The 24,328-nt window shown below is 37.2% G+C and overlaps 1 non-coding gene and 1 pseudogene across 1 annotated transcript; both read left to right on the plus strand.

Moving 5' to 3' along the window:
• The first annotated feature begins 7,735 nt into the window (after window positions 1-7,735).
• LOC143411406 (charged multivesicular body protein 3 pseudogene) lies at window positions 7,736-8,159 on the plus strand (annotated as a pseudogene).
• Window positions 8,160-23,934: 15,775 nt separating this feature from the next.
• LOC143411902 (U6 spliceosomal RNA) lies at window positions 23,935-24,041 on the plus strand. The gene has a single exon (XR_013092914.1). It is a non-coding gene; the product is annotated as a U6 spliceosomal RNA (small nuclear RNA).
• Window positions 24,042-24,328: the final 287 nt, after the last annotated feature.

The following is a 24,328-nucleotide window of genomic DNA, read 5'->3' on the forward strand; positions in this document are numbered from 1 at the left end:
AGCCTTGTTTCCTGAGTAGTCATTTCGGGAAGTGCTCCTCAAACACAAAGGTACTCATGAAAGGTATCTTGTCATAATGCAGATTCGACTTCAGTGGGTCTGGAGTAGGATTTAAGATTCTGCCTTTCAGACAGGCTTCCAGAGAAAACTGATGCTGCTGGTCCATGGACTACATTTTGAGTAACAAGGTAAAGTTCCAGATGAGCCTTCAGTCTGGCATGAGAAGAGGCTGGTGAAGTTCACTTAAGCAGGTTTTTTTCTCTAACCCAATCAAAAGAGTGTTTAACCAGGACCTTTCTGAGCCCAGGGGGAATATTATTGAGCCTATTAAAGCACTAGCAGTGAGCATGAATCTTTGCACCTAAGCCTTCTTTAATCAAATCTGCAATATTTGTGGGTGGGACTGTTTGCTTGCACAAACACCCTGCACTTGCCCACAGTAATTAGGTAATTGAATTGCAAACAGTAATTAGCTGCCTAACTGCTTGCTTGTTCATGCAGGTATCCAATTTGTTTTTGAAATGTGGGCTTCTACTGGTGAAAATGGAAGCTGCCATTAAAGACTGTAAACAATTAAGAAGGCCCATTGACAACCTGGCTGAGTGAGGGGCTGGTACATACATATATTATATATATATTAATATATATATATATATATATATATATATATATATATATATATATATATATATATATATCAGCTACTGTGATTATATTTTCTTTGTGGCTCAGAGAATCTCAGTTCAATCATGCCACTTGAGAAAAATAAAAGCTGCTATTGGACTCCTGTTTTCATGTCTTTGGAATAAAATTAAAAATTATGTGCTGTGCTGTGGAGTGACAGCTGGTCTGCTGCTTCCGCTGTGAACTGACAAGCTTGCTCTAATTCCTGAGAGCTTCTTGAGAGCGTGTCTCTGAGTAACCCATCATGAAAACAGGTGAGGGCTTCCGATGCTGCCTCGCCCATGCTAGTGGAATGTGTGGGCTCCAAACATGGCTGAACAAGTGCAGTTCTCTTTTATTCTATGATGATTTTCATAACAAAGAGAAAAACAACTAGAAATCAGAGACATTAGCTTTTCTGATAGGTAAATTGTTGTCCAAACTTCCCAAGAACCTTCAGAAAGGATGTTAGATAGTTTCTTCCTATTCTTTAGGAGCTGTTAATTCTCTTAAAATATGTCTTAAAGTCTCTTCTTCCTGCCTCCTTCAAATGTGGAAGCTTCTAATTCTCCTGTATCCCTGGCTGTGGGTCCCTGAGCACCAGTAGCAAGCTCTGTGGAGGTCAGTACATCTATCTCATTCACATCACGCCCTGAGGCTCTTCTGAAGCTGCTTCTAAGGGGTGACCTTGAACCTGTTGACCTACAAAACTGTTCAGCTGAGTTGTCCCATCCTTTCTAACAGTTGGAAATCTTTAGAACACACAAGCATCTTGAGTGAGAATCAATGGTGAGTTCTTATTAGCATAAAACGACCTTTAGAAATTATATGATAGTGTTTATTTGTTAATCCTACCTGCTGAGTCCTGAGTCTTTCAAGTTCTTTCACAAGACAATAGTTTTGACTGGATTTTAACCTAAGGGTTAATTTTTTAGGAGAAAAAAGCATTTTGCTAAATCTCCCTTCTCTCTGGCTCTTTCTTCTCTTTCCCCCTCCCTCCCTTTTAAATAATTGGTGCAAAACCTTTGTATGAGCTCAAGCTTGAAAAGATGTCTATACAAGAGGACTTAAAAAACATTCAAACTTGATCATTGAAATTCATCTGGCTTTAGTTTCATTATGAAGTGTATTATAAGGTTGGTGGTCAAGGCTGTTACTAGAGCTTTCAGAAGTGGGAAATGGGAGGTGTCATTAGAAAAGGATACAAAGGGGACAAAAATCAAGGACTTTTTTATATTCAGCATGAAAGAATAAATTGGGATGCAGAAAACTGTTTTTTTTAAAAAAAAAAAAATAACAACAAGGGAGCAACACACATGTTAGATGAGAAATTGCAATATCTCTGTGACAGAGAAGTCAGGGTATAGTTTTAAGACACCCCCCCATTTTATATATATATATATATATACTTAGTTGTCAATTAATCTTTTGCTTTATTTATTTATATATGTTGCTGAGGATAAAACCCAGGGCCTCACACATGCCAGGCAAGTGCTCTTCCACTGAGCCACAACTCTAGCCTCCCTGCCCCCATTTTTTAATAGCAGCCTTTAATAAGTACGCTGAAAGTTTCTTTAGTATTATCCCTTCTACAGAAGGGACTGCAAAAATCTAGAGAAGGATTTCTCGGGGAGTTTTTTGCTGTGTCTCTATGTAAAGAAGTGTAAAACTGTGACCACAGCACCAATCCTGGTTCTTCCTCTCCATGCCATCTGTAGTTGCCTAGTTTGGCCATAATCATCTTTCGGCTGGGACAGTAGAGATGGTTTCCCATGCATCTTTTTTCTCCTCTTATGCACACTGTCTATGCTGTCACCCGAATTACTTCTTTAAAACAAAAATCCTCACAATACCCTAAACATTTCCTGATCCCCCGAAGATAATCTCCATGCTATAGCCCAGAAGGCTATTCACAGTCTGGCTCCTGATTCTGAAGGCAGATGTCTCTGCAGCCCCTCATCCATGCCTCCAACCCCTGTGTCACACTAAACCTCTCAACATCCCTGAGGTGTGTCACATCTTCTCCCTATACTATGTCACCTGGTCCAGGTGATGGGGAATCAGACTGGGGTAAAAACAGGAACCAGATGCAGGGGATAGTCAAAAACTTCAGACAGGAAAGGAAGAACTTGTGAACAGATAATTGGGAGTGATTGTACTTTAATCCCTTCAAAGGTTTATTGAGTAGAAAGAACACTTGTCTAAATAAGCTCAGTGCATGGTAGTTATCCATATCACATTGCTTTATAACCAACATTCAAGGAATTATATTAGCCTCTGGGCTATGGAGCATATGGAAGTCCAGATGGGTGTAGGATTTTTTTCCCCTTTTCATTTTGTTCCATTTGCGCTGACGGTATCAGATTTCCCATCTCCAGAGTCGCTGCTTGTACTTGTAAACAGTTGAGTTTGGTGGAAGAGTGAGGGGGAAAGGCAGAGATACGTTTCATGAAGAGAGGCCAGAGTTCACCTTCCTTCCTACTGTTGAGCAATAGACAGGTATGGTGAAATCGGCTCCTCTGTTGCAGGAAAAATTCAAGGTTTGGTGCTCTTCAGGAGAGACTCAGTTTATAACATCTTTAGCTTCATGGAGCTGAACACATTATTTGGTTGAGTTAACTTTTCCCTTTAGATAAGCTATAATCCAAGGATGAGAGTGCAGTTTTAGAAAGCAAGGATCTGGCTGCTTATTTCCCCTTCTCTGCCCTGATGTTCCATGGGGTGGGGCAGGGACCCTTGGTCTTCAAATAAAGAGGAATGACCTTTACTTCCTGGAAGCAGTGGGAGGTACTTCTTAAGTTCTGTGGTGTGTCTAATTTCTGCTACATGCTTCGTTCTCAATATTCTTGGCAAATGGGTTGGGGGGAGAGGGGCAGGAATCTTTACACAGAAAGTAAGGCCTTGCAGATACAAACTTTACATTTGCAAAGTTCACAAAGGAGACACACATTTTTCCTTTCAGCCACACAATGTAAGTGAGCACATGTTCACTCACCAATAAGGAGGACACCAATAAGGAGATCACCTCACCAAGAAATTTAATGAAATGGATCATGTCAGATACTTAATTAGTAAAAACAAAAATTACTCTGTACTATGTAAAATATAAAAGGCACCATTACTTCAGGACATGTGTCCTTTTCGCCAGCTGCTATCTGGGGAAGGCTCTTTCCTGATTGGGATTCAGACAAATCAAACCAAAGGCAAATTCAATCAATGGAAAGTCAATCATTTTCAGAATTATCTCCTTTAGCTAGATAAGAAAGCATTATAACTAGACTGTATAGGGCAATGGGAAAAAATGAAAGACTCATGATTTACGATAAGATCAAACTGCCTTTCTCCTAGCTAGAATAGGAAGAAAATCTGAAACAGATTACTCAGAAAAGCCAGAGGCAGTGATTTTGGAATTATACCCCAGGTCTCACTCTGACCATGTCTGCTCTAGAACTCCACTTGGGGAGAAGGCACATTTGCTCACTTCAAACTGAACAATTGCTGGGTATCCACTACCAAGATGGGAACTGGCAAAGCCCAGTGAGTATGCAAATTCCTGATTTTACAGGGGCCACCATCTGGTAATAGATGCAAACAAGGATGGGCAAGATGGCAGCCAACACATAGATGGATATGCTATTCAAACTTGAAAATCTGTGAGCAGATCTTCTGTTCTGCTGTGAGGTTTCTAAAGCTTTGATTCTTACATCTACACCCTGTCAATTTGCATAGCCATCTTCCCTCTACCCCCACAGTAGAAGGAAGGGGATGACACTCTTCCTGTGCTGAAGGGGTTAATGCTGTCTTGCAATCCATATGTTGCTCATTCTTCTTCCATTCAGGCAGATGACAGAGTTGGAACTTTTACCATTGAGCAAGACAAAGCCTCCCTTCATCCTTTAAGCCAAAAGAACATGAAGAATTCCTATGAGCAGGAGAGTCGTGACTATTAGAGCTATCAGATCACTCTCACCTTGTTTGCTGTTAAGGGCTAAATTTTGTCCTTTTCCCAAATTCCTGTGTGGAAACTCTAATCTCCAGCCTCTCAGGATGTGACTGTTTTGGAGACAGGGACATTAAAGAAGTAATTATGTCAAATGTGGCTGTTGGAGTGGGCCCTATCCTGTTTGACCAGTGTCCTGTTGTGATGATTAGCCCAGAGAGAGCTACTGGGGATGTCCACATTGAGAAAAGACCATGTGAGGACACAACCAGAAACTGGTCACCTGCAAGTTAAGGGGAGATGTCCATAACAGATGGTTCCCTATGGCCCTTTGAGGAAATTAACTGCAGGCTCCGTGATCTTGGACCTTTGGCCTCCAAATCCATGACAAAATAAATTTCTGTCATTTCAGCCACTCAGTCTGTGGTCTTTTGTTATGGCAGCCCAAGCAAACAAATATACATGCCTTTGCATCTGTGGAATAGTCTGTGATCCAATAACCCAATGGATTACCATCTGAACAGAGAGAAACCTTACATCTTCCTACTTCACATTTAGACAAGAAAAGGTATTTGGTTGATTATTCTACCATTCCCCACAGCCATCAAACTGAACACCTTATGAACATTATATTTACTCTTTGGTGATTTTCTGAATCCATGGAGGTACTACTAACTTTGTTTCACATGCATTGAGTTCTTTAAAAGTAGCGCCCAGAAAAATCTTCCAATATTTAATATTTTAATATTGAAATGCTTGAAGAGAGGGCTCAGAAATAAATGACCACTTCAGATCTGTTCTGGCTCAGTGATCCACAAGCATACCTTGAAAGGACTTTGATCTTCCCCAAGGCTTATATGAATTCAAAGTAGTTAGCATTTCTAAAATATCATCTGCGATTTAAATTTTTTTTCTATTGGATGAGGTTGAAAATCACATAGATAATATTTAATAATCAGGAGATTGACATGTAAATCACCATTGTTTGAAAAAGCTCACTGATGCAAAGATGTAATTTTCTTTCTCCTCCCCAAACCAGTAAGAAAGCAAATAACAACCTTCTTGTAGTCCTGTGGTTAATAGATTGAAGATTTGTGTTGGGAGACATTAGAAATGCTATTTTTTCTGGAGCTTTCTGGTTGATAAAGTGCTAGATAAAGCAGGCTTTTTACTGAAATTCATTTCCTCTGCTTAATGACTAATTGCAGTGAAATAGGCAAGGCTTCAAAATCATGTCTTTTCTATTTGCATTTTTTCCTTCTGATTCTTCGATTTAAAATTCCAGTTGTGCTAGAAATCATGATATGTCTAACACTTTTTGAAAATTATATAGATCAAAAGAGAAAGCATGTTCATAAAAAGCTTTGATAGTCTCCTTCTAATAAACCCCCTTTTAGACATTTTTAATTTATACAGAAAAGTAATGTTCAGTTGGGAAATGCTCAGATATTGTGCTTTAAAGCCTCAATTTATGTGATCAGCTTGATCCACATGGTGCACATTATCCCTAACTTGTTGGCAGAGGGAAAAATTTAGCTTGATAATATTTTCTATCCTTCATGAAAAAAAATATGCTTATTAAGAAGCCGGGAGGTGATTCTGCGCTGCTCCAAGCAGAGGTACGGAGCTCAGTGGATGCAGAATTACTCTGGGTGCGCTAAGCAGACCTTTGCCTGTCTAATTTTCTGTTGCCTTGTTTCCTGAGAGATTACTAATCCCTTTCTTATTTTATAGCCAAATCCAATAGCAACAGAAGACAACATCTGTGTTCAATAGGTATATTTTTGCCAGCTCGCATTAAATAATTCATTATGGATGTTTGTAGGGCTGAAATTAGCCTTTATTAAATATAGAAGCAGGCATCATCACATTCCCTGATGAGAGCAATCAACCCCTTTAATGATTCCTCCCTTTAAGTGGTATTTGTCAGGACTTTTAATTTTTTAAAAACACTTCTTATCCACCAACTGTTATGGGCTGAATTGTGACCCTTTAAGAGAAGTTTAAGTCCTAATCTCTGGTGCCTGTGAATGTGATCATCTTTGGAAACAGGGTCTGTATAAGGATGAGTGAGGTGCTTGGGGGAGACCCTAATCTAATTTGACTCATGTCCTTACAAAAAGAGGAAATTTGGACACAGATATAGACATGAACAAGGGGAAGTTAAGGAGAATGCTACCTACAAGTCGGAGGCCACCAGAGGCTGGGGGTGTGTAGGACAAAAAGGGAGGGAACGAGAGAGGAGAGGGCAGGGAAGGGAAGGGGAGGATCTTGCATGTCAATCTCCAGGCAAAGAACGAGAGGAGAGAAAGGGCAATGAGTAGATGCTCTCATAGCCTTTGGGAGCTATGAAGACTTCCAGCCTCCACAACTTTAAGACTATGACTTTCTGTTGTTTAAGACACTCAGTTTGTGGTACTTTGTTATAGTAAGCCCAGGATATGAACAGCAACTCCTTTTGAAGTCTTTCTACGGATTACATGTACTTCCATGTTAAATAACCTTCTCACTTAAAATTGTATCCCAGATACTTCCTGACCCCTTTGATTTTACTTTCCTTCTTACCCGCTTATTATTGTTCAAAACCCCAAATTTACTTATTTATTTAATTTATTTATATTTTTGGTTACCTTTTCCCCTCAGTAGAACTTGAACTCCATAAGGTCAGGGATTGGTTACTGCTTAATGATATCCTCCACAGTGCACAAAATAGATACTTTGATATTTACAAAATGAATGAATAAATCACTTCCTTTTCTTTGTTACCAAATTCCATTCCACAAAAACATCAATACCCATCTTACTCTGAAAACAGCAGGTCCACAAAGACCATGCAAAGAAAGAAAGGAAGAAGAAGGAGGAGGAGCAACATATAAGAGACTGAGAAATTTGCTAATCTATTGTATTTGAAGCTACAAGTAGCACAGAGTAAGATTATCATTCTTGCTCTCTCACTCTCTCTGTTTCTGGCTGCCATGAGGTAAGTAGCTTTCCTCCATGAGTCCTCTCCACCATAATTTTCTGTTTTACCACAAGCCCCAAAACAACAGAATCAAATGACTATAAGCTGAAACCTTATCCAAAGAGAAGAAGAAGTAAAAGATGCTGTTAAGAAGGCCCAAAAGGGTCTGTATGGTTCTGGACAAGGAGACGATCAGATCAAAGAAGGCTGTGAGTTAGCTCTGTGTATTCAAAGCACATGTGAAAGTTGTGCTCTTGGGGATGCAGAACCAGCTTGTGGTTCTGCCAGTTCTCTGCAGAAGAGCACGGAAATAATGAAGGCCATGCAGAGTGAAAATTCCAGGAATCCAGTATGCGAACTGTTCTAAGAAATGATGAAGACTGGGATCGTTAGGGAGCACTTTGAAAGCAAGGATGATCAGGAAGAAATGAAAAAGTTGAAATGGAAATTGGCCAGATTTTACTTGAAATTAGAGCAGGGGCCTTGGACAAAGAACCGAATAAAGTAACCAATGACCTTCCTGAGCTCCATCCTCTAGGAGCAAAGGCTGCCTCAGAAGAAGAAGAGGAGGAAGTGGCCCTGGAAGCCATGTAGTCCCAGCTACCACACTCCACAGTTAGCATTGCCCAGCGGGGCCCTAAGACTCTCCCCATGGTCCACCACATGTATGTCTTGTACTACCTCTTTGTTGTGTGGTGTTACATTTTGCAGAAGGTTCTGTGTTAGTATCTCTTCACTTTTTCCAAGATTTGGGGATCTTAAAGAGATTGTTCTTATGAAAAGATATATCATTCGGGAATATAAGCAGCAGAAGTATCCTATCAGGGAGATGGTGAAGAAATCTCTTTTCTTGTCAAGCAATCCTGAGAATAAGAGTTAATTGCCTGAATGTTGAGGACTCTGTGCGTGCGTGCGTGTGTGTGTGTGTGTGTGTGTAAAACACTACATAAATGAATTTTAATAAAATTCTGCTTTACCAAAAAGCTTATTATACCTTAGGAAAGATCTTTACATCTTTTATTTCTATTCAGCCCTACACTTTGGTGTCATTCCATTCCAAGTCCATGAGATTTCTATAAGTATTGAGTAACATTTGTTTCCTAAAGGATAGCACAGCAATTTTGAATATCCATATTTTAGCTGAAATCTCTGATTTTTGACTAACTGCTCACAGAGAAAAGTCATGGATGTATAATATGCTTGTGTTCAGATTTTCATTCAGTACACTTCAGTAGGCATCATGCATGAGTGGGTGAGTCATCAAGACTCACAGGAAGGTTTTGAGAGGTTTTGCATGACTTTGAAATTACTATCTCAAGGGAAAACAAGTAATGCTCCATGGAACTGACCATACTGGGCAAGAGGATTCTAGTATTTGCATGAGGTTTGAGTGCCCAGAGAGAGTCCCTTTCTTAACCTCTTCTAACCTAGAACAGTATGACTTCCCAGGAGTTATGTTTGTTTTGTGTTTTTTTTTTTTTTATCAATTTCTCTCAGGATTAACTCAGTAGAATTACTGCCTTTGATCACCATGTTTTTATGTTGCTTAAATTGAAATTTATAATTCACTTGTGGGTTATATTTCCAATCCCAGAGCAGAGAAGAACAATGGTTTCAAATTGGAAAGTCATAACTTGTACTGTACGTATGGCCTTGGGCAGATTATTTAGCCTTTCGTAGCCTATGGGGGGAAAATAGCCATAGCTATTCCTACAGAATTATTGTTTAGAGAAAAAAAAAAAAAGTAAGGCCCTTGAACATGATAGGCATTCTGCAAATGGCATAGATTGCTATTGCCCCTGTAGACTGGCGATTCTGATATAGCATTTACTTAACCTATAGATCTGGGCTGCTCTGTCGTCAGCAGAATTATTAACACTGGAGCCTTTCCCCATAGGCGTGGGCAGTGAGTGCAGCCTTTGATGCAATTTGACTCTTCCACATTACAGATAGGATGTGATTCTCTGCAGGAAATTCAGGTTGCAGGTACTAAGAGAAAGGAGGATGTATGTGAGCGCTCAGAAAGAGCCTTGAGGACTCTTTGACAGAGTCCTCCATAAAATCCCACTTGGAAAACTCCCCAGTGACCCAGATCTTTTTGCTTTGATGGTTGCTGCGATTGTCCCCAACCCGCCAGGAGGGTTGTGAGTTCACAGCCAGTTCACGGTGGCAGAAATGCTGAGTATGTCCTTGAGTAACAACCTCACCTGTTTTTCACAAATCACACTAACTCCCAATTCCACTGAGGTGATATGGATGCTTGTTAGAGCATCTCAGCAGCATACAGAAAAAAAAAATGAAATCAACTTGAAAGATAATTTATGAGCAACCTCTTTCAGTTTGAAAATCTGCCAGCAAGCTTAGCAGAAGCCACTCAGGTTTTTTATGGATTTTTTGTTATTGTTGTTTGTCATTTTGGTACGATAACCACCTGTAGTCATTAACACTCCTATTTCTAGCAGAAGATCTCAAACATCTGCTGCTGCAGCCAAAATGTCCCTCAACAGAATTAAACTTTATGTCCCTGAAATGGGAATTTCATATCCCATTGTTGGAATTACTCACATGCATATAGTCTGCATTCTGCTGATTCTCGATTGTAGCTCTGCTTTCCTGAAGCAATTGGTACCACTCTGCTCATTCTTACAACTGTGCTGTTAGTTTTTAAGTATTCTCATATGTGTCTTATCTTTCCTGCTGGATTTCAGGCTCACTGAGGGCAAATAGGAAGCTCTTACAATTTTATGACTCATCCTGAATCTAGCAGGGTGGGGCTCAGGAAATGCTTACTGACTGCATTTTGCATGCAGTTCTACAGACATAATAATACCATAAAGCCAACAGATTTGAAGGTATAGAAGGATGGGGGAGAGGAAACTAAAATAAATCACTTTGACTATTTCTTTCACTGAAATCATTTTATGTAATCATAAAGGTGAAGATTCCCAAATTATCCTGACAACTTGAAATAGCCATATTTACCATAAAAGGTGAAAATTCTGTGTTTGTATACGTTGGGTAATTTTATTCTTTCACCCTACACGTAGTTTCTGAAACTAAATTTGTTAGATTGAATTTTCCCTGAAAATGGTTTATCCTGGAAATCCTTTTCTCCTAAGCACAACTCTGGGTATTAAATAGCCACTGCAGCTCATCAGTCTCGTCCTCGGTAAATTATCCTGAGATCACCATATTGAGGCTCAAAGGTTTTCAAGATATTAACATTCTAGTATGATGCTATTCTTTTTTTTTTTTTTACTGGAAAGAAGCTGATGTAATTTGACCTTAAAATATGAAAATGTGATCTTCCATTTAGACCACACAGAGGCTCTGAATCTCATGGACCACATTTCCTGTAAATACCCTGTGTGTGTTCTACAGGATGTAGTTTTCACGTTCCCTAAGTGAAACTCGAACCATGCATGCTTAGAAATGTTGTTTTGCTTTCAAGAATTTTGTGATGTCTTTAAAATAATTTACAAGTATAAACCACCGTTTGAATATAATTTACCATTCAAGTGGCAGGCATTTTGTTCTTTTGGTGGCAGGTGGAATGAGAGGTATTTTGACTAAAGAATAAACATTTTCATCTTGTTTAGCTACATATTATTATTTTAAAAGGTGAATAGTATACTTGTGCATTTATTAGACAAAGAGATGTATAAAATTACACTTGCAGTCTATGTAAAGTCCACATATAGCTCTGTGGGTTCTTTGACAGGCTGGAGTCACTATCCTGGTCTGGACATAGACTTTGTCCAGGCTCATCACAGGCAATTTCTAAATGGAAGACAGATGAAAGAGGGGAAACCAAAATGTACTGTCTTTCGTAATATAAGACATATAAGTGACCAAGATATCAAGTTGAGGACAATACTACCCAAAGTCTCTTCTTAGATCTTCCAAAATATCTCCCCTTGCATCTTGTTGAGCTCAGGAAAAGTCCAAATTAATACAGAGAATATCAGGTCATTAGAAATGGAAGACAGAGATATACAACATTCCTTTCCTGCAGGCTCAAGATTCTGGACAATGTTTTTCTGTGTTCAGGGAAGCAGAAAATAAACGAGAAAAAGAAATTTTAGTGAACATGGCTTTTTTTGAACTTATTTACCTCGTGCTCAGGGTCAGGAAATAAATGTGTGTGTGTGTGTGTGTGCTCCCATGTGTATGTGTGAGGTACATATGTGATGTTATGTGTGTGATTATGGGCAGTATGCATGTGTGTATGTGTGTGGAGAGGCCTAGGTGTGTGGCATCTAGTTATGTGGCATGTGTGAACATACATGTATGTGTGTGAGTGATATATGTGGAATATGTATAAGAGTGGATATTGGTATGTGTGTGTGCTTGATGTTTATGTGTTTATGTGTGGGGTATATGAGCAGATGTGGTGTACGTGTGATGCACATATGTATTTTAAATAGTTACATGTATTTATTTGGGGGTGTGTTGTATGCAATTTTATGCATAGTCTTTTTTGTGTGTGATTTTTGTGTCATATGTATGTGTGTGGAGACTTATTGGTAAATATGTTTTCAATGACAGAACGGTGTCTTCAACATTTATCCCCTTCAATCCATACTCTTTCCTCCGGAGTTATCTTTCTAAAAGCTCTTTTTGAGCTCAGTTTATCCTTTCTAAAAAAAAAAAAAAAAAAAAAAAAAACAGAAAGAAAAGACCCCAAAGCCTGCAGAAGACAACTCATGGCTCTTCTCCACCTGCACTTCACTTTTATCCTGTGGGAATTAGTTGTCTGGCCCTTGCTACTGCTCCTGACTTTCATATGCAGTCTCCGGGGAGATGAGTTGGGTGGGAGTTAGGAGAATGCAGAAACACAGGCCTAGAAGCCAGGTCACTTGGGTCATCTCTGCTATTTATTAGATGCTTAACTTTGGACCAGGTACTTAATTTCTCTGAGCCTGACTTTCCCCATTGATGCAGTGGGGATGATAACTATGCCTCTCCTCATTAGGGAATTAGGATGTCATTGTAAGGGTGTAACAAGTTCATGTACAGAAAGCAGTTACAATAGTGCCAGGCACCCTGTGACTGGGACTTACCTATTACTTTCATCACCTCTGGGAACCATGCCCTGGTCCCTCTGTATACGTCTGTTCCCCTGGAATGCTATTCTTCCCCTTACATACACTAAAATCCTTCCTGGTCCAGCTTAACTGTCAGTTAATTGAACTCAGAAAGCTTTATAGGTTAGAGGTTTAGGACTTGGACAAGGAATCAGGTAGGTAGGGTCCAATGCAAAGCTCTGCCCTTTCAAGGTCTTTTTCAAGTGTAGCTTTGTTACCAGTGAACTGGAGACTGTGAGCTGATGTATGGGAATTATGCTGTGGAGTGCCTCCTCTCTCTTCCTCTGTGGATTCCTATGTTTTCTTTCTTTGCCTGCATTTTTCTGAGTTGTGTCACCTTTACCTTGGTGCCATCTAGACTGCATCAATTCCTCTCCCTCCATCGCCTAGCACAGTGTTATGTTCAGAATATGCCCTCAAAACACATTTGTGGAGTAAACAAACAGTGAAAGAGAAATCAGAAAGAAATTGTGGGCTTCCAGGGTCGGTCTAAAAGCCATTACTGTAAAAATATACAATGATATTGATAAACATTCAAAGAGCTGCCTTTAAAAGTTTTCATAGTTCAAAGATACCCTGAAATCTTTGGAAGGCAAAAAAAGACTTTTAAGAACCTACTTTAATTTGTTTTCATCCCCTATTTCTTTTGTTGTCATGTGGTGAGGAAGGCTGATTCTCAGGGTCATTGCAAATTGATTTTGTGCTGTGCACTTAAAAGAACTGAAGTAGGTTCTTAGAGTTTTGTTCACTATTATTGCTCCTAAGGATTCTCATTCTGATCATTGATTTAATTTTTTTTCTTTTGGTAATAGCTTTTTGAACTACTGAAAAAAAACCCCTATTTTAGCAAAAATATTAGACTTGTGTATAATTGGTGTAGGATTTTACTTTGGTTTTGTAAAATATATGTGTAGAAATACCATAATTCTGGTAGTTATGTTTTCAAATGCCATAAGGTCTTTAGATAATTCATTGTATAAATTTTTATAATTGGTTGGGGGCAGTCAAAATGTAGAAGGTGAGAAGGAATATGTGTGAAATATATTTTCTCATTTTCTTATTTGTATACCTTAAAGAAGGTTTTTATAAATTGATACTCCTTTCTTAATTTTTCTCATTGTACTGAGAAGCGATTTCATATTGCCTAACAGTTTATAGCAGAATCCAACAATCGCTTTTGTAAATATCACAACTGGCACATAAATTCCAAAGGAACCCAATCTTCAGCAGCCTGAATTGGTCACTGGGAGATTGATTTTATGAATTGGTATTCAAAGTGTTTCTTGTCTTGATAAAACGAAGTCTTTCCCACTACCTGAATAGGGTTCTACAGTCCACCATTTTCTCAGATTCTTCAGCTGTTTTCTCAGATAATATTCTGCTGGGATGCTGTGTCTAATCATCCTACAAAAGAGTAATAAATAGACTGCTTGCCCTTTGCTGTGGTTTTAGTCAGTACCTTGGAGAGTGGAGGTTAAACCATAAAAAAAGGAAGTGATGGAAAATAAAAAAAGGGAAATTTCACAAGGTGATCAAAAAAATTATTCCAATTATAAGTGGGAGATGTATACAACCACTCCATTGATGGAATGGCTTTCTTTACTGTGTGAAAATTAAAGAATCTCTGGACCCAAACCCCTTTAATACCCCTAAACAAGACTTCTGCCACAGCAGGAAGTCAATTATCTCCATGGCAACCCAAACAAATAGTGAATATTGCCTTAGCAGACAAGATGGATGAAAGGTGCATCTAAAATTAATTTATGTCTTGGGATCAGACACTTGAGATGAGAGAATCGGTCCATAAAGTACTCAGGAGAAGCCATTAAAGGAGAAACAAAATAAGTCCCTTGTTGAATTCCCCAGAGAGCAGTGGTTGAAACCTATAAATCCTGTTTGCCTCTTCCTTTAAGGGTGAAAGTTGTCAATATGTCCCCATTTACATGGCCACTTTGATGATGGCCCCCTGTAAATCTCAAGCCTGCCAAAGAATGTTTATTAAGAAGTGCCTTTAAGAGTGATCTCTTAATCCATCCTCTTGTACAATCGGAGACTTTCTTTTTATTATTATGTACATCAATTTTAAGATACAGAGATGCCCCCAAAGACTAAAGTTCAGAAGATTTCCAGTCTATAAAAATCTTGCATTGAAAAGAAGAAAAAAAAAAAAAAAAGGAAGAAAGGAAAAAAACGATAACTCACTCACACGCAGAATAACACACAGAACCCTCAGAAGCAACTGTGGAGCTGTAAATTTTTCATTAAGTATAGAAATTAAAAACACTAATTAAACCAGTGTTTGGAAAATAACTCCAAATATTAAAAGGAACTTTTCAGTGGGAATAAAAACGGCTTTGCTTTTTTTTTTTTTTTTTTGTGCCTGGAGATGTGGCTTTTGAAGTTGGGAGATTCTGATAGGGAGTCTGCTATGTGGAAGAGCTTGTTTCCTACCCTAAATAGGAGGACAGTGGGATCTGAAAGCTGAGCAGGGTTCAGACCCCAGCTGTTCCTTGTTAGGGCAGACTGGAATCTCAATTAATGCTTTCCCTGACTCAAGCTTCCTGCCAGCAGCAGGTTCTACCTCATCCTTCCCTGGCCCTGTTTTCAAGATTACAGTGATTTCTTTCTTCCTGGGATCTCTCACTCATTTCCCTTTCTTCTTATTAACCTTGCTCTTGCACAACTGGATGGTTATAATAGCCCCCTAATTTAGTTGGCTGTCTTCTGACCCTCCTCACTCCCATCTTTCCTGTACATTAGTTGGATCCATTTTCCCAGAAGATCATTTTAATTTTTTCACCCTTTCATTCAAAAAACATAATGATTTCCCGTTGCTTGTAGAAGAAAACCCAAATTACTCTGTGTGGTATTTATGGTTCTCCACTAGTTGACCTTATCTGCACTCTAATATATCTTTCCACCAATGGTTCCCATGAATCCATTATTCTAATTGTTATCACTTACCACAAATGCCTCTACTTTCCTGTGTGTCCTTTACTCCTCAAATTCTTATTGCTTATCTGGAAGAACTTCCTCATGGCTTTTAACTGTTCCTCCCCAACACAGAGAGTTCCTAGTGATATTTTTTACATTTTTTTAAAATTCAACTCAAATTTACCTCCATGAATAGTTACTAACCATCCCGCCCTCAAAATATCCCTTGCCTCTGAATTCCAATAGCACTTAATATCTGTAGTAGGCAGAGTAACCTACAAAGATATCTATGCCCTAAATCCTGGAAACTGATTGCTATGTTATAGAGTAATGGGGAATTCGCAGGAATAATTAAGGCTATAAGTTTTAAAATAAAGAGGTTATCCTGGATTATTCTACCCATTATATACTCCATCACTTGAGCGCTTAAGCCAGAGAACTTTTTCAGGCTGGTAGAAGAGGAGGCAGGAGGGATACAGCAAAAGGAAAAGTTAGATTCTAAGTGTGAGAAGGAGCTATGCAATGTTGGTGGTTTGCAAGGCAGTGATCCACAGGTAAGCCTCTAAGAGTTAAGGTTGGCCCCCTGCCAACTGCCAGCAAAAGAATGAGTCCTCATTCCTTCAACTGCAAGGAATTTAATTTTATCAACAAAGTGGATGAACTTGGAAGTGAATTCTTCCCAGACCCTCTGCTAACAGCTTAACCTTGATTTTGCTTTTGTGAATCCTGAAACACAAAACCAGCCAAGTCCAACTCAACTTCTGACCTATAGTACTGTGAGACATTACATTTGTATTGCTTTAAATCACTAGAAAGCTGATACAATACCCCTACTGTACATTTTACCAAGTTTGATATTCAAGAGACTTGCATTTAGAATGTGACTCTTTGAGCCTGCATTCTACTTCAATATCTACAAACTGCATGACCTTGGGAAATAACTTAAACATTTTATGTTACAGTTTCCTTATCTTGAATAATAAAACCACTACTCATGATAACTCATGATTCTAATGAACGTTAAGTTAGATGTTACATATAAAGGTATTATATGTAACAGCTGACATGTACTAGCTTTCAATAATGCTTTGCCTTATGGTTGTTTATATTTATAATGTATCTATACAACTAGTTTCTATGATCCTAAGATATGAAGTGGTGGTTAAACATGGCTCTGAATTCTTCACAGCTCTTCCCATGTAGAAATGAAGCTTTTCCCCCTATTACTTGCATCTGGGTTTGCCTTTGAGTTTCATTGATCAATAGAACATGATATGTTGCATGCTGTGGAAGTTTCAAAGGGACTTGTAGATTTGCTTGTGCATCTTTTAAATGCTTCTGCCATCATGTGAAGAAGCCCAGGATGAAAGACAAAGTGGTGACAGGTCTAGTCATCTTTGTCATTTTAGATATCCCACCATAGGCCCTGGAAGTGTGATGGTCTCAGACCATTAAAATATCCATCACCAGTCAAGTTACAAAATCCAGGTGAGATAAGCAGAACTGCCTAGTCAGTCCACAAAATCTTGAGATACAATAAATTGTTGACTTTTAACTTGCTTTGTTCCATTTATATTTTACTTTATTTTTATAGCAATGCATTGCTGATATCTGAGACTATCTTACATTTTTTTTGTCCTTATCCATTGTATCATACTCAGAACATAGTCCGGGACCTTCTGCATTATAAACATGCAAATATTTTTAATATAATTATTACTCTTTGGTTTTTTATACCTTAATATGATTATAAAGAAGCCCAAACACATATTTACAGACTAATTTCATAATATGGGTAAGCATATGTATTCTTCTAAAATTGTGTAGTTGGGATGGATAAGACATAATTGGAAAGATGTTGCTGACTAAAATAACTGGAAAAATGCTTGTGTAATATATCTTTGACTCATTAACTGATTTTGTGCAAGTCACCTAGTTTCTTGGTTAGCTCATTTGTAATGCAAGAGGTTTGTATCAAAGGAGCTCTCTCTGGTCTCTTCCAAATTTCCCCGTATTCTACCATGAAGTTCTCCCTAAAGGCCTGACATAAATAGCTGTGGCCAAGGGGCAAGAGCTACTTAGTTCATCCCAAGTTTAAAACTGTTGTTAGGAAGGAAAAGGCTGTTGTTTTGTGGGTAGAAGACATGACCCAATGGTCACTGTCTTAAGAGATTCTGTTTCATGATATGTTTTGTCACTTGTTGGGAAGGATATTAATTGGTGATCTTTGTCTAGCTCCCTGTGTCCATATCATAAAATACATCACAATTGGCAGATGGCTGGCAGCTTTGGCAGGGACAAGAGAATGCGAAATCATTTTAAGAAAGAGCAGGCCTCTTTGACCTTGCCTAATGGCAGTTTCTTTCACAGTTATGTTACAACAACCACAAGTTGCAGCAATGTTAGAAGATGCTGAAGATATTTCCAATAATGGGAGGTAAAAAGATAATTTTCTTAACCTAATCTAAATAATGTCTAGTGCATCTTAGGAAACAGTTCATGAGTACAAATTATTTTTTGTTAAATCTTTATTGTTCTCTCCTAGTAATGCATGCTGCTGATCACAACAGAAAGAAACTGATCTCTCCCTTTAGAAAAAGTATCCCGGTATCCACTAATGAAGTGTCAATAGTTGTTGGATTACACTGATGTCAATATCAGTGTTCCATTTGCTTTCAGGTCTGAGGACATAGGAAACTGCTGCCTCTGTCTTTCTGTTCTCTACTCCATTCCTGTTTACTGTGGTTGATCTCTCTGGTCTCCATTCCATCACCATGCATGTGAACCTGTATCCTTCCTCCTTCCATTCCTACCCTCCTTGCTGATGGAAGCCTACTCGCCTGCAGTCTGAGAGCAACTGACTTCTCATCTCTGAGCTTAGTTCAAGCTTTTAGAATTTACACCTTATCCAGAGACTGAAAGGTAAAGACAAAACTTCTTTCAACTTCTTTCAAGGTATCTGTAGCCTTAGAAAAAAGTAATTTGTATCTCAAAATTCTCTAGCTTCCCTCATGTACAGGAAAGATACTTCCATAGATCAGTGGGATAGAAATATTTTCATTATCATTCAAGGAGTCTGGAAGCTTCTTGTATCTTTAATAATAAATGATGTTACAGACAGTCATGGGCCTTGCACATTGCATATAACTTTTGTCGAGTGTACTTTATATAGCAATCTTATAAATCATTGACAAATATTTTAGAAGTTTTTTAAAAAGCAGAATGATAAAAAAATGGTCACCAAGCCACCTGCAAAATGTATAAAAAGTATAATACCTTTAGAAAAATCTTGGCAGTCAAAAAATAAAAAAGAAAGAAAGAAAAAATTGGGCGCCCCTTTCCTACAAATTAGTATATGTTGAGAGACATGGAAAAGCTTACCAGATTCACCTAACTTTAAAGATACAAATGCTAGAAAATACATTTCAATATTTTTCAATACTTTATTCACTTATTTATTTCTTATTAGAGCTTTATAGTTATACAGAGTAGTTCATCCAACATTCTCACGCATGTTTGGAATTTGATTTGAGTTCACAATTTCCCGCTTTTCCCACTGGTTCTCTCTTCCCTCCCTTGTCCTCCTTCTTTTAGTAGATTTCTTTTTGCTTGTCTGTTTATTTACATTTGATTGTCTATTTATTTTTATTTATATATAAAGGTGAAATTCCCTGTGATATATTTATATATGCACATGATATGATTTTTAAAGAATTTATTCCACATCTCTTCCCCTTACTCATCCCTCCACTCTGCCTCTTGATTATTTACTTCTACATTACTTGCCTTTATCTTTATGGTATTCTATTCTTTCCTCCCCCTGTCCTTTATTTTACTCTATCTTCCGCATATGAGAGAAAACATTTGAGCTTTCTAAGTTTGGCTTATTCTCCTTAGGATGATATTATCCATTTCTATCCATTTACCAGCAAATGCCATAATTCCATTCTTCTTTGTGACCGAGTGGAGCTTCATTGTGTATATATACCACAATTTTTTAATCCACTCATCTATCGATGGGCCCCTGGGTTGATTCCATAATTTAACTGTTTTGCAAATACTTCTAACTACAGTGGAGTTCAGAAGCCAGAATTACCTTCCTTCATTAAATGACTGGAAAACTAGACAAAGCACATGAACAGTGCTGTGTAGCCATGGGAAAATGGTAGAACATGTTATTCTTGAGAGTAGAAGCTCAAATGAGGGGAGCTCCTTATTGCACAGTTAATGCCTAAAGATGGTTTTCAGCCTTCAGAGAAAAGATCCTGGAATCTCACTAACCTAACGAAATTTAGGAAGGGTAGGATCAGGGCTAGGACTAGTGAGGGGACGGAACCACTTTCCTTTCTCTAGCACAAAATTTAAGGGGATGTCAACAAATTCAGATATGAAGATAAATAATATTTGATGTAGTCTTTCAAAAAAATCAGAATAAATGTAATGTAATCTAATTCTGCCCTTGTACAAACATGTCTTTTTTACCTTACCCTAATCATGGTCCTGTATGAAATTTTTAGTTTTGATGAAGTCCAATTTATCTATTTTTTTCTGTTTTTTGACTCCTGTTCAAGGAATCTTTGCCTATATCAAGTTTTCTATATTTTCTTCCAGGAATTTTATTATTTTTGCTTTTCAACTTGGGAATGATTGATAGCAAATGAACTTTTTGTATGGCATGAAGGAATGTCAAGATTCATCTTTGTTTCCATATTGAATCTAGTGGTTTCAGAACCATTCAATGAAATCAATGTGTTTCTTCATTAGATTATGTTGTAACTAGGTTAAAAATTCACTTGATTGTATGTCTTTAAAGGTACTTTGAACTCTATTTTGTGTATCAGGATTTATTTTTCTATCACTAACCATTATCACATTGTCTCGATTACTATTACTTTGGGGTGAGTCTTGAAATAAGATGGTATAATTATTCTAATTTCTTTTTCTAGGTAAAAATTATTTTGGCTACTCTAGGTTATTTAATTTGCTTCTTTGTTTAAGTTCTTTAATTTGAATCTCAAATTTAGAAGGAACTTATTAATTTCTACAGTCTGTGAATTTGACAAGCATCGCTTGAATCTATAGGACAAATTTGGACAGAATGGAAATATTAAAATGTCAAACCATCTAATTTATGAACATTGTGTACTTCCAATTACTTAAACCTTCTTTAATTTCTTTCAGCAATCCTTTGTAATTTTAGTATAGATACCTTACACTTGTGAAGGTCTAAATTAAATTAAATTTAGTCCTAATTTATCATTTGATACTCTTATAAATTATATTTATTATTTTAAAATTTCACTTTCCAATTTGTTGCTATTATATAGAAATAATAATAATAATTGTTTTTTACATGTTGAGCTTTTATCCATAAGCTAACTAAATTCACTTATTAATTCTAATTTTTTTGTAGATTTCTAAAGATTTTAGTGTACAGAAATCATATTGACTAAAAACAGAGATAATTCTACTTCATTTCTCTTTTCAAATATTTATTCCCTCTATTGCTCTATCATCCATACTCTATCCATTTAATCTATACCTATCTTTCTAATTCTATCTCTCAATTATAATATTTAGAACCTTCTAGTGCACTGTTAATTATTCTTTGATTATTCTCTGCTTACCAGATTAGATGACATCACTTTATATAACTTGAATTTCATTAACTTTCTTCTGCCACATCTCATATGCTCTTAACTCCAATTGTTTTGGGAGGGGGGGCAGACCAGGGATTGATCTCAGGAGCACTTGGCCACTAAGCCACATCCCCATCCTTATTTTGTATTTTATTTAGAGACAGGGTCTCACTGAGTTGCTTAGTGCCTGGCCATTGCTGAGACTGTCATTGAACTCATGATCCTCCTGAACCACTGGAATTATTGGTGTTAGCTCCATTTTACCATCTTATTTCAGCTCTCCTTTACCTTTTGGAATATATTTTTCTTAGCTCTTTGAACATGTTTATAGTAGCTTCTTACAGTCTTTGCTAAATGTGACATATGGACCATTTTGAGGATGGGTTCTTTTAATAGCTTTTTTACTGAATATGAGTCACATTTTCTTGCTTCTATATAGATTTGATTGTACACCAGTCATTTTGGATAAATACATTGTAGAGATTCTGAAGAATGTTGGTTTTCTTTTAAGCTATTCACAGTTCAATAACTGCTGGATCAACTTGACACTGTTTCACCTTAGGCTTAGAAGCATTCTTTGTTAGGATAGGTGTTTAAAGAAACCAAGATGTTTTCCAAACCCCTCTGATATAATGAGACTGAATTTTTGAATTCTGTCTTCCTGCAGATTTTGTTTTCGGCTTTCTTGAGTGGGTCTGGAATAGGATATGGTCCTTACTTCTAAGAAGTAGACTTTCATTTTCTGGAAAATATCTAAGGTGTTAACAGCACTTTAACAAGTAGTGCTTAACAATTAATATCTATTTTCCACATTGAATGTACCAACTGTCTCTAGTAAGCCTTGTACAATATCATTCTGACCATACATAGTGCAGTCTTTGCCCAGAGATCTATGAGGAACCCCCACAAACTTTTAGGGTCTCCTCTCCATGTGACTTCCTCCTTTGAAGTCTTAGCCTACAGATTTCTGCTACTTCATCTTTTCCTCCTTAGTTGAGATGGATAACCATGTGTTTGCTTGAAATCAAGCTCACTGCACTGAGGTCAGGAACTTGCCCCCAGGCAGACAGCATAATTCTTCTTATCAGAGGTCACTTTCTTGCACTGCTTGTGGTCCAATGTCTGAACACTTTTGCCACATGCATTTGACTCACTATTATGCTTAAGACAGGAGTACTAAGTGCCAGTTACTCCACCAGTGTCAGAAATCATCATCTTTACATAATATTGATAAATAGGCTCTTTTACATTTCTCAGGCATAGTATTTTTTTGAAATAAGTCTGGTAGTGTTATTTATATTTTTAAAATTGAGATATAATAAATATACATCTTTATAGGGTACAGTATGATAATTTGATACATTCATAAAATGTGTATTAATCAAATCAGGCTAATAAGCACTTTTATATCCTCAAACATTAATCATTTCTATGATTAATCATTTCTATGACTTTTGTGCTCTTCTTTTCTAGTTATTTTGAAATATATTATAGACTGTTATGACCAGTAGTTACCCTACTCTGCTATTGAAAGCAGAACTAAATCCTCCTCTCAAATTGTATTTTGTGGCTATTTATCTCACTTCTTTCAGTCCTGCTCTCCTCTGCCTTGCCCAGTCTCTAGTGATCACTGTACCACTCTATTCTTTGTTGAGATTGGCTTAGTTTTTGCACATGAATGAGAACATGTAGTGTTTGTCTTTCTGCTTCCAGTTCCATCCATTTGCATTTGCTGAAAAGGACAGAATTGTATATTGATGGTTGAATAATATTTCATGGTGCATATACATCACATTTTTCTTACCCATTCATTTGCAGATGGATGCCTAGGTTGATTCTATATCTTGGCTAATATGAATAGTATTGCAATAACCTGAGAATGCAGGTATCTCTTTAATAAACTGATTTCCTTTTCTTTGGACATATAACTAGTAGTAGAATTGCTGGATAATATGGTAGATAAATTCCTAGTTTCTTGAGGAATCTCCATACTTTTTCCCATAAATGAGTGTACTAACCACATTCACATCAGCAGTGTGTAAGAATGACCATCTTCGTCAGTATTTTCTGGTTTTTCTGTTTGATAATATTCATTCTAACTTGAATGAGATGGTATCTCGTTGTGGTTTAGATTTGCATTTGTCTGATAATTAGTGATGTTGATATTAGTGATATTGAGCATTTTTTCATATACTTGTTGGCATTTGTATGTTTTCTTTTGAGGAAACTTTAGCTTATTATTAAATTGTATTATTTTATTTTTGGTGTTCAGTTCTTTTACTTCCATATATAGTCTTGATATTAATCTTTTGTCAGATGAATAGCTTGCAAGTATTTTACTCCATTCTGTAGGTTTATCTCTGTGTTTTATCTCTGTTTTCTTTAGTTAGCAGTAGTTTCTTGGTTTGCTTTAATACCATTTGTTTATTTTTGTTGCTGCTATGCCTTTGGAGTCCTATCCCAAAAATCTTTGCCTACACTGATGTCTCCAATGTTTCTCCTATGTTTTCTTGTAGTCATTTCATAGGTTCAGGTTTCACATTTAGGTCTTTGATCCATTTTGAGTTGAGTTTTGTGCATGATGAGAGAAAGGGAACTAGTTTCATTCTTCCGTATAGGTCTAGTCAGTTTTAACAGCACCATTTATTAAAGAGACTGTCTTTGTTCCAATATATGTTTTTTATGCCTTTGTCAAAAATCATTTGACTGGTGCTCACTTCATCAGCACCTATGCTAAAGTTGGAATGACACTTTGTAGATTAGTATGGTCCCTGTGCAAGGATGACATGCATATTCATGAAGTTTTAGAAACTAAAACTTACTTTTATTCTGATTAAAGAAAAAGGAAAAAAATCTCAAAAATCAATTTGCTATATGTATGTGGATTAATTTGTAGGTTTTCTATTCTGTTTCATTGGTTTATGTGTTGATTTTTTTTTATACCAATACCATGCTATTTGATTAGTATAGCTTTATAGTATATTTTGAAGTCAAGTATTATGATGCCTCAAGCTTTGTTGTTGTATTTGTTTTGTTTTCCACTCAGTATTGGTTTAGCTATTCTTTTTAAGTCTTTTGTGGCTCCCTATGCACTTTAGGATTT

The sequence above is a fragment of the Callospermophilus lateralis genome, chromosome 12 (assembly GCF_048772815.1).
Source record: "Callospermophilus lateralis isolate mCalLat2 chromosome 12, mCalLat2.hap1, whole genome shotgun sequence".
Taxonomy (NCBI): Eukaryota; Metazoa; Chordata; class Mammalia; order Rodentia; family Sciuridae; genus Callospermophilus; species Callospermophilus lateralis.